The following is a 13674-nucleotide window of genomic DNA, read 5'->3' on the forward strand; positions in this document are numbered from 1 at the left end:
CTGAACATCATTCCTTTTAATGACATTGCTTTCTTGGTTAGTCTATGTAAAGTCGTTGTTAATAAGATTTGCAGAAACAATAGCTTTGAAACAACACCTTACACAGAATTAAAATCCTGCAGACAAATGTTTGGTCAGCTCTAAACTTTAAATTATACAACATTTTAAAAAATCTGTTCAAGTTAGTATAGCTATTCCAAATATTTGTTCATTAAGAATACAAATAGCTTTACATTACCAGTTGCTGCTGGTTACAAGAAATGTTTTGAGACACACATGGGCGAGTCTGGAAAATCATTTGTCTTGGGCAATGGAATGTATGTGTGTATTTGGGCTAAGACAGGTGTTGCCAGAAAACTCAAACTTAGGGATAGGATGACTATAGCATGGTGCCAATATTTTAGATATTGAATGGGCACAGAAACTGAACATTGTATGGTATACATCAGTTTCATGTGTATGTGAACTGTCTTCAGGTTCCCTTCTCCGTGCCTCACTGGCGGCTCAGATGGTTAAAAAAATCCTGCCTGTGATGCAGGAGACCCAAGTTTTGATCACTGGGTTGGAAAAATCTCCCGGAGAAAGGAATGGCTACCCATTCTAGTATTCTTGCTTGGAGAATTACATGGACAGAGGAACCTCACAGGCTACAGTCCATAGGCTGGCAAAGAGCAGGATACGACTGAGCTACTAACACACTTCTCTAAGACCTAGTGAAAAAGGGATTTAAATCAAATTTAAAAGAAATCTTTCACTAAAACTTTAGAAGTGATATCAATGTAGGAAATATACGTTTAATAACCTTTTAATACTCTATCAGAATATGGCTCAAATAAATTACTGTCTTCCATTTTGATACAGACATTTAACGATCCATCCAGGTTCAATTCCAACTTATTAATTCAATGTCCAACATATTTAACCTGTTCACGTATTTTTTATTTCAATGATTTTATATATATAGTTTACTTATAAAATTTCAATTCATCTCTTCAAAATATTTCATCTCTTCAAAAAATATTCTGTTGGGCGACTGATTAAGGAAAGTAAAAATGATTTGTTCAATATTCAGCTTATATTATTAATTGCCAAGTGCTAATATATTTAATTTTAATGTTTTATAAGGATTTCTGAAAGCGATGGATTTATTTAAGCACCATGGTCTCAAAAACATTGGCACAATGATTTTAATTTTTAAATCTGTTGCTACCATCAGAGAAGCATCTATATTCTTGCTTATTCATCTTAACCAATGAATAATTCAGAATTCTCAACGGACAAAATATTACTCATTGCTTGATATTTTGCTTCTGAGAAGCTCCATACTGAAAATGTTCTCACCAAAATAGGAGAAATATGGATGAAAGTATTTTTAATATCTCCTTTTACTTAACTGCAATAGAATTATTTTACTTTTTCCCTCATCTTTTTTTCTGCCAATCCCCAGCTATCTCTACGATAAGCTGAGCTGTAGTATTTTGAAACAGATTGAAATGTGCAAATGCTTGTTACCTTTGCTTTGTGTTAGACTCAATAGATTCTCCATTATAAACTTAATCTATAAAGCATTTTATCATTATTTTTAGATTGTGTGCACACCCAGTTGCTCAGTCATGTCTGACTCTTTGCAACCCCATGGACTCCTCTGTCCATGGGATTTCCCAGGCAAGAATGGTGAACTGAGTCACCATTTCCTCCTCCAGGAGGTCTTCCTGAGGGATTGAAGTCCCATCTCCTGAGTCTCCTGCATTGGCAGGTGAATTCTTTACCACTGAGTTGGAAGCCCTTATGTTTAGGTTAGAAATAGCTAAATTTATAATAGCTTTTGAGTGAAAAACAAGCTTTCAAAAAGTCAGCAAAATATAGAAACAAACACTAATGCAATTGATTCCTTTTTTAGTTCACTGAGATTTTCATCAGTTGGTCCTCTTTCCTTATGTGGTTGCCACTCTTAACAATGTGGTAGATTCTATTATGTGTATTTGTACCATCTATAAAGTAGAATACTTTTTAATTTAAAAAGATATAATAGTTTTACTTTAGGCAAAAATGTTTTTTCTTGAATAATTATAGATGTCTCAGTTTAATTTCTATTTCCCTATTTATTAGGGACAGATTGTAAAAACATATCACTTCTTCTTTTGTAATTCTCTTATAAGAACAGTAGCACAAGTTATGATAAGACACTGCACCTAACATTTGGCATGAAGTGCAGAAAGTATTGGTTTAGTAGCAATAGTACTATTCAGCACCAGATGATTGTTCCAAGTCTGAAGGCTGTCCTGGCATTTTCATATTTTTCGATTTCCTACAAAAACCCAGCCATCAGGACTTTGGGATATAACCTCTTAATTTAAAAATATTTTAAATGATTCAAATATTTAAAAATCACTGTGATGACCTAGACAGGTAAGATGGGGGAGAGGGAGGGATGCTCAAGAGAGAAGGATGTGTGTATACTTATAGCTGAATCACACTCTCGTAGAGCAGAAGCCAACACAGCACTGTAAACCAATTGTCCTCCACTTAAAATAAACATAAAATAAATAAAATAAAAAGCAAAGCATTAAAGACAAAACCAGACACCATTTTTGAATCATAATCCTCAAATCAGTGGTTTTGACTTTTGTTGTGGATTCATTGAGATTTGCCCCCATTCATCAGAGGCTTCCCTGGTTGCTCAGATGGTAAAGAATCTGCTGCAATGCAGGAAATCTGGATTTGATTCCTGAGTCAGAGAGATCCTCTGGAGAAGGGAATAGCTACCCACTCCAGTATTCTTGACTGGAGAATCAGATGGACAGAGGAGGTGGCAGGCTGAATCCCCTGGTATATTGTCCTTTAAATGGGAGATTAAGTTCAGTTCAGTCGCTCAGTCGTGTCCGACTCTTCGCAGCCCCATGGACCACAGCATGCCAGGCCTCTCTGTCCATCACCAACTCCCGGAGTCCACTCAAGCTCATGTCCATTGAGTCAGTGATGCATCCAACCATCTCATCCTCTGTCATCCCCTTCTCCTCCCACCTTTAATCTTTCCCATCATCAGGCTCCTTTCAAGTGAGTCAGCTCTTCGCATCGAGGGGCAAAAGTATTGGAGGTTTAGCTTCAACATCAGTCCTTCCAATGAACACTCAGGACTGATCTTCCTTATGATGAATTTGTTGGATCTCCTTGCAGTTCCAGGGACTCTCAAGAGTCTTCTCCAACACCACAGTTCAAAAGCATCAATTCTTCAGCACTCTGCTTTCTTTAAAGTCCAACTCTCACATCCCTACATGACTGGAAAAACCATAGTCTTGACTAGACAGACCTATGTTGGCAAAATAATGTCTCTGCTTTTTAATATGCTAAGCTGGTCATAAACTTCCTTCCAAAGAGTAAGCACCTTTTAATTTCATGGCTGCAGTCACCATCTGCAGTGATTTTGGAGCCCAAAAAATAAAGTCAGGCAATGTTTCCCCATCTATTTGCCATGAAATGATGGGACCGATGCCATGATCTTAGTTTTCTCAATATTGAGCTTTAAGCCAACTTTTTCACTCTCCTCTTTCACTTTCATCAAGAGGCTCTTTAGTTCTTCACTTTCTGCCACAAGGGTGGTGTCATCTGCATATCTGAGGTTATTGGTATTTCTCCCAGCAATCTTGATTCCAGCTTGTGCTTCATCTAGCCCAGGGTTTCTCATGATGTACTCTGCGTATAAGTTAAATAAGCAGGGTGACAATATATAGCTTGACGCACTCCTTTTCCTATTTGCAACCAGTCTGTTCCATGTCCAGTTCTAACTGTTGCTTCCTGACCTGCATACAGATTTCTCAAGAGGCAGGTCAGGTGATCTGGTATTCCCATCTCTTTCAGAATTTTCCACAGTTTATTGTCATCTACGTAGTTAAAGGCTTTGGTATAGTCAATAAAGCAGAAATAGATGTTTTTTCTGGAACTCCTTTGCTTTTTTTGTTGATCCAGTGGATGTTGGCAATTTGATCTCTGGTTCCTCTGCCTTTTCTAAAACCAGCTTGAACATCTGGAAGTTCAGGGATCACGTATTGCTGAAGCCTGGCTTGGAGGATTTTGAGCATTACTTTACTAGTGTGTGAGATGAGTGCAATTGTGTGGTAGTTTGAGTATTCTTTGGGATTGCCTTTCTTTGGGATTGGAATGAAAACTGACATTTTCCAGTCCTGTAGTCACTGCTGAGTTTTCCAAATTTGCTGGCGTATTGAGTGAAGCACTTTCACAGCATCATCTTTCAGGATTTGAAATAGCTCAACTGGAATTCAATCTCCTCCACTAACTTTGTTCGTAGTGATGCTTCCTAAGGCCCATTTGACTTCACATTCCAGGATGTCTGGCTCTAGGTGAGTAATCACACCATCGTGATTATCTGGGACGTGAAGATCTTTTTTGTACAGTTCTTCTGTATATTCTTGCCACCTCTTCTTAATATCTTCTGCTTCTGTTAGGTCTTTGCATTGATCACTGATGAAGGCTTTCTTATCTCTGCTTGCTATTTTTTGGAACTCTTTTGAATGCATTCAAATGGGTATATCTCTCCTTTTCTCCTTTGCTTTTGGCTTCTCTTCTTTTCACAGCTATTTGTAAGGCCTCCTCTGACAGCCATTTTGTTTTTTTGCATTTCTTTTTCTTGGGGATGGTCCTCCTCCCTGTCTCCTGTACAATGTCATGAACCTCCATCCATCGTTCCTCACACACTCTGTCTGTCAGATCTAGTTCCTTAAATCTATTTTTCACTTGCACTGCATAATCATAAGGGGTTTGATTTAGGTCATACATAAATGGTCTAGTGCTTTTCCCTACTTTCTTCAATTTCAGTCTGGGCAACAAGCAGTTCATGATCTGAGTCACAGTCAGCTCCCGGTTTTGGTTTTGCTGACTGTATAGAGCTTCTCCATCGTTGGCTGCAGAGAATATAATCAATCTGATTTCAGTGTTGGCCATCTGGTGATGTCCATGTGTAGAGTCTTCTCTTGTGTTGTTGGAAGAGGGTGTTTGCTATGACCAGTGCATTCTCTTGGCAAAACTCTATTAGCCTTTGCCCTGCTTCATTCTGTACTCCAAGGCCAATTTTGCTTGTTACTCCAGGTGTTTCTTGACTTTCTACTTTTGTATTCTAGTCCCATATAATGAAAAGGACATCTTTTTTGGGTATTAGTTCTAAAAGTTCTTGTAGGTCTTCATAGAACCATTCAACTTCAGCTTCTTCAGCACTACTGGTTGGAGCATAGACTTAGATTACCACGATAGTGAATGGTTTGCCTTGGAAATGAACAGAGATCATTCTGTCGTCTTTGAGATTGCATCCAAGTACTGCATTTCAGACTCTTTTGTTGATTATGATGGCTACTCCATTTCTTCTAAGGGATTCTTGCCCACAGTAGTAGATATAATGGTCATCTGAGTTAAATTCACCCATTCCAGTTCATCTTAGTTCACTGATTCCTAGAATGTCGATGTTCACTCTTGCCACCTCCTTTTGACCACTTCCAATTTGCCTTGATTCACGGACCTAACATTCCAGGTTCCTATGCAATATTGCTCTTTACAGCATTGGTCCTTGCTTCCATCACCGGTCTAGGCTTCCAATACCACAACTAGGTGTTTTTGCTTTCGCTCCATCCCTTCATTCTTTCTGGAGTTATTTCTCCACTGATCTCCAGTAGCATATTAGGCAAATATGGGGTTCTCAGGACAAAAATACTGAAGTGGTTTGCCATTCCCTTCTCCAGTGGACCAAATTTTGTCAGAACTCTCCACCAAGATCTGTCAGTCTTGGGTGGTCCTACAGGGCGTGGCTTAGTTTCATTGAGTTAGACAAGCCTGTGGTCCATGTGATTAGATTGGTTCTTTTCTGTGACTGTGATTTCAGTCTGTCTGCCCTCTGATTCCCTCTCTCAGCGCCCTCTGTCTTACTGGGGTTTCTCTTACCTTGGACGTGGAGTATCTCTTCACATCTGCTCCAAAAAAAGCGCAGCCGCTGCTCCTTACCTTGCAGGGGGGGTATCTCTTCAGGGCTGCGCTACTGACCTTGGAGGTAGAGTATGTCCTCTGGCTGCTGGTGGCTCCAGCACTGCGCTAGTGATCAGTTAAATTGTTCCTTTTTAGAGAAGCGCATTCTTGAAAGCAGCAAAATGAGTGGGTCTTGCTCTGAGAAATAGGAGCGTATCACTCTTGCCCTCTCTGCCAAGGCCAGGGATGGACTTCCGTGGGCTCCAAGGCTCGGAGCTGGGCCAGCGATGACCTCCGAGTAGCGCAGGGCTCCGCTTGTGCACCTTGGGCTAGAGGAGGAATATATGGAAATAAATTCCCAAGGTTGTCTTTTGTTATTTCCTTCCTGGGGAGATATTTCTTTTGTAAATTTCATGGGCTGGATAAAGCTAAATATAAACTTGAAATTAAGTAGTAACTTGAAAAAATGAGGTGACTTTTCACTAAAATAGACTTCTGGTCTAAAACTTAGCATCATTTACAAGCATAAAGGACATCTTTATTATTCTAAATCAGGCCTTTAAAATGATATTCAGTAATGTGAGAATCATTCCATTCTTCATTTACAAGTGAATTAGCATAACAAAGCTGCTTAATGTGAGAGTTCACAAAGCTCTGATTAATACATTAATCCTTACATTTTACAATAGGACTTATTTTTGCAAAAAAAAATCTATTAGAAACTGCCTTTACTCTCATTCTGTCCATTCTTTTAAAATATTAACTCTTCTGGAACTGCCACCTCACTTTGTAAAATAAAAGTTTTGAAATAGGATATGACATCATTTATATGCTTGTTGTTGTTCAGTCCCTAAGTCATCTCAGACTTTTTGTGACTGCATGGACTCCAGCACACCAGGCCTCCCTGTCCTTACTGTGTCCCAGAGTTTGCCCACGTTCATGTCCATGGAGTTGGTGATGCTATCTAATCATCTCATCCAGGTGAAATAAACACACTATTGTCTCCAGAATATTTCTATTTCATTATTCCCTTTAACAGAAAAAAAAAAAAAGTTTAGATTTCTTAATAGTAATGATAATGCCACAAGCAGTTAATGTTACATGATCCAGTTACTAAACCAAAATTCCCCAAATGTAAAATTTTTCACAGAAGACCTTTACTATAATTTAATTTGCTCACAAGTTCACCTTTTTTGGAAGGGGTTGCAAGGTTTTGAGATCTGGCTTTAGAATGGCAGAATTTAATTAATTCCTGCTGTTAAATTAATTAAACAAGGAGGCCATTAGATGAGGCAGTTCTAATGCCTTAGCAACCTATGTAACAAATCAAAACCTAAGCCTATAAATGCCTCAAGGTTGAGAAACCAAAACCTAAGGCAACGAAGCACAGCTAGGCTTTTCAGAGTAAGGCAAATGCTTAAGTTATAGCCAACTAAATAATTTCCTTACTTAGTTTTAACCTATTCTTCTATCAAAGATTTTCCCCTGGCTCCCAGCAATAGAGTATTCTTAACCACTTAACTTTGGCACTGCCTGATTCAAATAGATTTTGCTCAAATACACTCTTAAAACTTTAATATACCTCAATTTATCTTTTAACACTGCCATTTGACAGTGGCTGTTGAATTTGACTGTTTCATTAAAACACTAATTCTGTGGCTGCCAGTCTTTAACTCATGACCATGCAATGTCTTCTGAATTAACATACCACAGTATTTAGTCTGTAGTCTGATAATACATTATAACTTACTTGTAGTATTATTTTTAAAGTGTTTATAAATTCTGTTATGATTAGTAAATTTCAGGTCTATTTTAAAGTACTAGTAAATGCATGCTAGCTTTCTTAATTATGCATTCTTAAAATTAAAGAATGATGAAACTAAAATTGCTATCATGTTCGGAGGAAACAATGTCTAGAATATTTTATTTATTCATTTTAAATTTTTAATTGAAGTATAGTTGCTGCATAACATTATATGTTACAGATGTACAGTATGAAAGTTTTTCTAGTTTTAAAAGCTAAACTCCATTTATAGTTATAAATTATTGGTTATAATTCCCATTTTGAAAAAGATATCCTTATAGCTTATTTTATACCTAATAGTTTGTTCCTCTTAATCTCCTACCCTTATAGAATTTTCCTTATTTTAAAATTGCTAGGAAATTCCCTGGTGGTCCAGTGGTTAAAACTCTGTGGTTTCACTGCTGAGAGTGAGGATTCAATCCCTGGTCAGGAAACTAAGATGCACAAGCCATGCAGCCAAAGAAAAATGGTAATAAAGTAAACCGGAAAGACCAATGCTTCTACTGCACCAACTTGAGAAAAGCTACAAAATTAAAAATAAAATTCTCATTATCAGAGAAATGCAAATCAAAACCACAATGAGGTACCATTACACGCCAGTCAGGATGGCTGCTATCCAAAAGTCTACAAGCAATAAATGCTGGAGAGGCTGTGGAGAAAAGGGAACCCTCTTACACTGTTGGTGGGAATGCAAACTAGTACAGCCGCTATGGAAAACAGTGTGGAGATTTCTTAAAAAACTGGAAATAGAACTGCCATATGACCCAGCAATACCACTCCTGGGCATACACACTGAGGAAACCAGATCTGAAAGAGACACGTGCACCCCAATGTTCATCATAGCACTGTTTATAATAGCCAGGACATGGAAGCAACCTAGATGCCCATCAGCAGATGAATGGATAAGGAAGCTGTGGTACATATACACCATGGAATATTACTCAGCCGTTAAAAAGAATTCATTTGAGTCAGTTCTAATGAGATGGATGAAACTGGAGCCCCTTATACAGAGTGAAGTAAGCCAGAAAGATAAAGAACATTACAGCATACTAACACATATATATGGAATTTAGAAAGATGGTAATGATAACCCTATATGCAAAACAGAAAAAGAGACACAGAAGTACAGAACAGACTTTTGAACTCTGTGGGAGAAGGCGAGGGTGGGATGTTTCGAAAGAACAGCATGTATATTATCTATGGTGAAACAGATCCCCAGCCCAGGTGGGATGCATGAGACAAGTGCTCGGGCCTGGTGCACTGGGAAGACCCAGAGGAACCGGGTGGAGAGGGAGGTGGGAGGGGGGATCGGGATGGGGAATACATGTAACTCCATGGCTGATTCATGTCAGTGTATGACAAAACCCACTGAAATGTTGTGAAGTAATTAGCCTCCAACTAATTAAAAAAAAAAAAAAATTCAGTGCTAAAGCCAGCAGGCCCAGGTGGCACAGTCATAAAGATTCCACCTGCCAAGGCAGGAGATCCAAGAGATGCATGTTCAATCCCTGGGTGTTGAAGATCCCCTGGAGGAGGAAATGACCACCCACTCCAGTAGTCTTGCCTGGAAAATTCCATGGACTGAAGAGCTTGGTGGGTTACAGTCCATGGGGGTCCCAAAGAGCCAAACAGGACTGAGCACACAGGCACGCGCACACAGGCAGAGTTGTGAAAACAGTGAAGCCTGGGTGGGTTATAATGAGTGTGGAGAAAGGAGAATCACTCCAAGTGAGCTGATGATCACTGATGGTGTTAGCTCTGGGGGCATTTGCCAATTGTGTGCGTGCACTAAGGGTCAATGTTAGCCTAGGCAGTGCTAGAAGTGATACTAGACAAACTCAAAGGCATGGATGGTTGCAGAGTTCTTGTGCACTCTGCTGATACAGAGTTCAGATGAACTCCTTAACGACAGTGAAGTCACTCTGGTGTTCCAATGAGGAGGAAAGAAAACACATTAAAGGGAGGAAGTATGTACTTCCATATGTACTTGGCCACCCTCGCAAAAAAACTTCACAAATTTTGAGGCTACCCAGGACAAGATGCTGGAGAGGCGAGCTGAAAATCTCTCAAGAAGCAGATTAAGTATCCTAGCATAATTTTAAGTTTCAGAAGACAAATAGCCTGGAAGGGCCATGCCCTACAAACAGGGTAGACAGAGGGAGACTTAGAGGAAGTGTTTCACATTTTAGCTTGGGTATTTCTCATGTGAACATGAGGTATACATGTTAAAATTCTGTTTGCTTTCCTACTGTTTTTTTTTTTTTTTTTTGCTTTCCTACTGTTAATCTATCTTTTATTACAAAGGTCTCAAAGAACTCAGGGCTTCCCAGATGGCTCAGCTGTAGAGAACCCACCTGCCAATGCAGGAGATGAAGGTGTAATCCCCGGGTTGGGAGCATCCCCTGGAGGAGGAAATGGAGGAGGATCCCCTGGAGGAGGAGTGGGAAATACCCACTCCAGTATTCTTGCCTGGAAAATCCCATATGGACCAGAGAAGCCAGGCGGGCTACAGTCACCAAGAGTTCAACACAACTCAGTGACTGAGCTCTCATGAAGCCAAGAACTCAGAAGCAGAGAGGGAGAATTATTTTCTCTCCTATAGTTTGGCTCTTGCGGTGTAACTTCCATTTGTATGACTCATCCATTGCAACCTCCATTCTACTCTCTGCCCTAAAGCTTGACCTCTGTGGGAGCCCCCAGACGAATTCATCTACACTCTGGGCTGACGTCTACGGTTGACATCAGTTGGGCTCCACGGCATTCTGGCTTTCCCTTTAGGCAGAGCCACTAGAAGTTCCTGTAAATCTGTACCTATCAATCAACTTTTATTCTTCATAATCTTTGCCTTTCCCCATTCAGCCTTATAGATTTTTTTTCTAATCACACCCTCACCGCCCCACACCATGTGATTTGAATTTTAATTTAACTTTGTCTAGGGTCTCAGTTCCAGTTGGAAGAAGTTGGATTTCAGTAACCATTCAATCCCAGTTGTGGTGATGGACACTCCCTTATTTCAGCCCGCGGTGCCTCACTATCCCTTGTCAGTTTCTACACACACACCCATACCATTAGACATCATCCTGACTGACACATACCTAGGTTATTGGTATCATGCTATGAAGTCTTATAAAAGGGTTAGAACTACCCTGAATATCACTGAATGCAAATCCAGGACCCAAATATTTTATTTTTGAGCTTTAAATTAGGAAGGAAGGTAGAGAGGGCTGCCTACTGTCAGAGCAATCTTTGTAAAAATCTATGTAAAATAGAAGTCTGATCAGGGAATTTCTCTGATAACGCCTTCAAAGTATCCATCCCCTCTCTGGCAGGATTAAATTCAAACCTATTTCCTTTAACCAGGAATCACAAAGAGCCTGACCACTTCATACCACTGTAGGCTTATTTTGCAATATGTTTATATTAGTTAAACATAACTTTTATATTATGTTATATTAGTTATATTGAACTCCCTTAAGTGTCTCAGAACATATAATTCCCACATAAAATACTTTCATATTCGTCTTTTCAGATCTCCTATATAATTTCTTCTTGTCCTTCAAAGGTGAACTCTATCTTTATTTGCTCCAACAAGCTTTCAATTGCCCTCTGCCCCATCACATTTATTTTTTTCCCATCTACTCATAGAATAGCCTGTGCAAATGGCTATTGTAACAACTATTGCATTGGTGGTAACTTTTGGTTTATTATCTGTATTGTCACTAGTTCCTTGCATTCAGGGACTACACCTTATTTGAATGATCTGTGCTTAGCACAGTAACTGTCATACAAGAATAGTTTAATAGATGTTGAATAAGTGAAAAAATGGGGGGGGGGGGGAGGGAGTAGTATATTACTTAAATCTCAGAATGTATGAAAATAGGCCAATCTTCCTTCATGTATTTCATAAATGGAGATCAGTCTCAAGATTTCTGAGTCCTTCTTTGTCCTATTTTGCCCAGATTCCTCAGAAGCATCAAGATACTGTGTTCTAGACAAATATCAACACACTGTGTTCCAAAGCACTGGCTTATTGATGAAAAGATTCTACCCTAAATTCTCATCTCTTTTCTTACTTATGGAGTTAGGTTGACTATCTAAATCTAAGTGAAAAATAATTCCCCTCTTTTTTAAAAAAAATATTATTTATTTACTTTTGGTTGTGCTGGGTCTTTGTTGCCATGTGCAGACTTCCTCTAGTTGCAGTGAACAGGGGCTACTCTCTAGTTGTGGTGCAAAGGCTTCTCATTGCGGTGGCTTCTGATTGTGGAGCACAGGCTCTAGAGCAGGCGGGCCTCAGTAGTCGTGGTGTACTGGATTAGTTGCCAAGGGAATCTGCAACTAAGCACGTGGGATCAGGGATCAGACCCATGTCCCCTGCATTGGCAAGAGCGTTCTTAACCACTGGAACATCAGGGAAGTCCTTCCTTCTGTCTTTCTCTTTAAAACTTTAGAGATTTACCATAGATAAGACTCCCTAGGAACAGAATCTGAGGCTCTGAGATTTGGTTGACTAAACAGTGCTCTCTCATAAACACTAATTTTGAGGGAACAAGAGAAGCAGAAGTGGGCACAAGGTGTGGTAAAATTGTGTTGCAGTGGAAATAATGGCTTCAGTCTTTCCCACCAGGAGCTCTGAAACTGGGGAGGCCCTTCTGAATAACTCAAATAGACAAGAGGACCTGGGCTTGTGTCTTCCTACACTCTGTGGTCACTAGTTGCCAACTACCAAAGGAAAGGGGCGTGATGGGTGAGGAAGCCTCCTTGGATGGAGAACAAGTTTCATAGTGGCATGTAGCTGTGAGCTCTCTGCAGCCAAGCTTCCCAGCAGTCAAGGGATGCAGGTCTTCAATCTGGAAGATGAACCACAACATCCGCTACAATCTACCACAAACAGGATACTTAAAATCACTAATTTTCCCTTTTTGATGTATAAAAATAAATGCAAAGGCTTTACTTTAAAAAAAAGATCACTTTCAAAGGTTTCTTTCCTTTTTCCATTTTTCCCTTTACATGTGAATAATTCATTAAAATATTTTAATCATTATACCATCCACCTACATGTATCGATTTATAATTAGTCTATATCTTTTTTAAATTAACAGTTGTATATATCAATTATTACTTTTTAGTACAGGACAGTCATGAAACTAAAACTACGTTCATTTTTTCTCTCTTGTGCTTTTAATTGGAGACTAATTTATTGCTCCTAATTTGGCAGAATGCTATTCTAAGTAAATATACTTTCACTGTTAATTTCTTTAAAATGGGGCATATAAGAAGAACAAAAAAGTTTTGTTTTTGAAATAAGATATCTATGGTGGCTTCCCAGGTAGCTCAGTGGTTAAAAAAAAAAAAAAAAATCTGCCTGCTAATGCAGGAGACACAGTTTCAGTCTCTGGGTTGAGAAGATCCCCTAGAGAAGGAAATGGCAACCCACTCCAGTATTCTTGCCTGGGAAATATCAACGACAGAGAACCCTGGTGGGCTACAATCCATGGGATCTCTAATAGTCAGACATGACTGAGCAACTGAGCATGTATATATGGTGAGCACAGAGAGAGTCCAAGTGGAACTGATAGCCCAGAAGTGACCACAGAACCAGCCCAAAGTGGCCCCATCCTGTTTCTAACAGAATACTGAGTTGTTTTTCAGAGATAACTGAACAAAACCATGAGTCATGAAGCTGAAGCATGCTCAGAGGGGGAAATTTTGACCCTGAAGAGACTTACCTTTGTTCAACCAGCAATAGTCTCTGCAAAATTCTCCTTTGCTGTGGCCCAGCATTGCCTCATGATATAAATTAAAAGGGGCTTCCCTGGTGGCTCAGATGGTAAAGAATCTGCCTGCAACGCAGAAGACCCAAGTGCTATCCCTGGGTTGGGAAGATCCCCTAGAGAAGGGGT

This window comes from Cervus elaphus, chromosome 27 (genome assembly GCF_910594005.1).
Source record: "Cervus elaphus chromosome 27, mCerEla1.1, whole genome shotgun sequence".
NCBI lineage: Eukaryota > Metazoa > Chordata > Mammalia > Artiodactyla > Cervidae > Cervus > Cervus elaphus.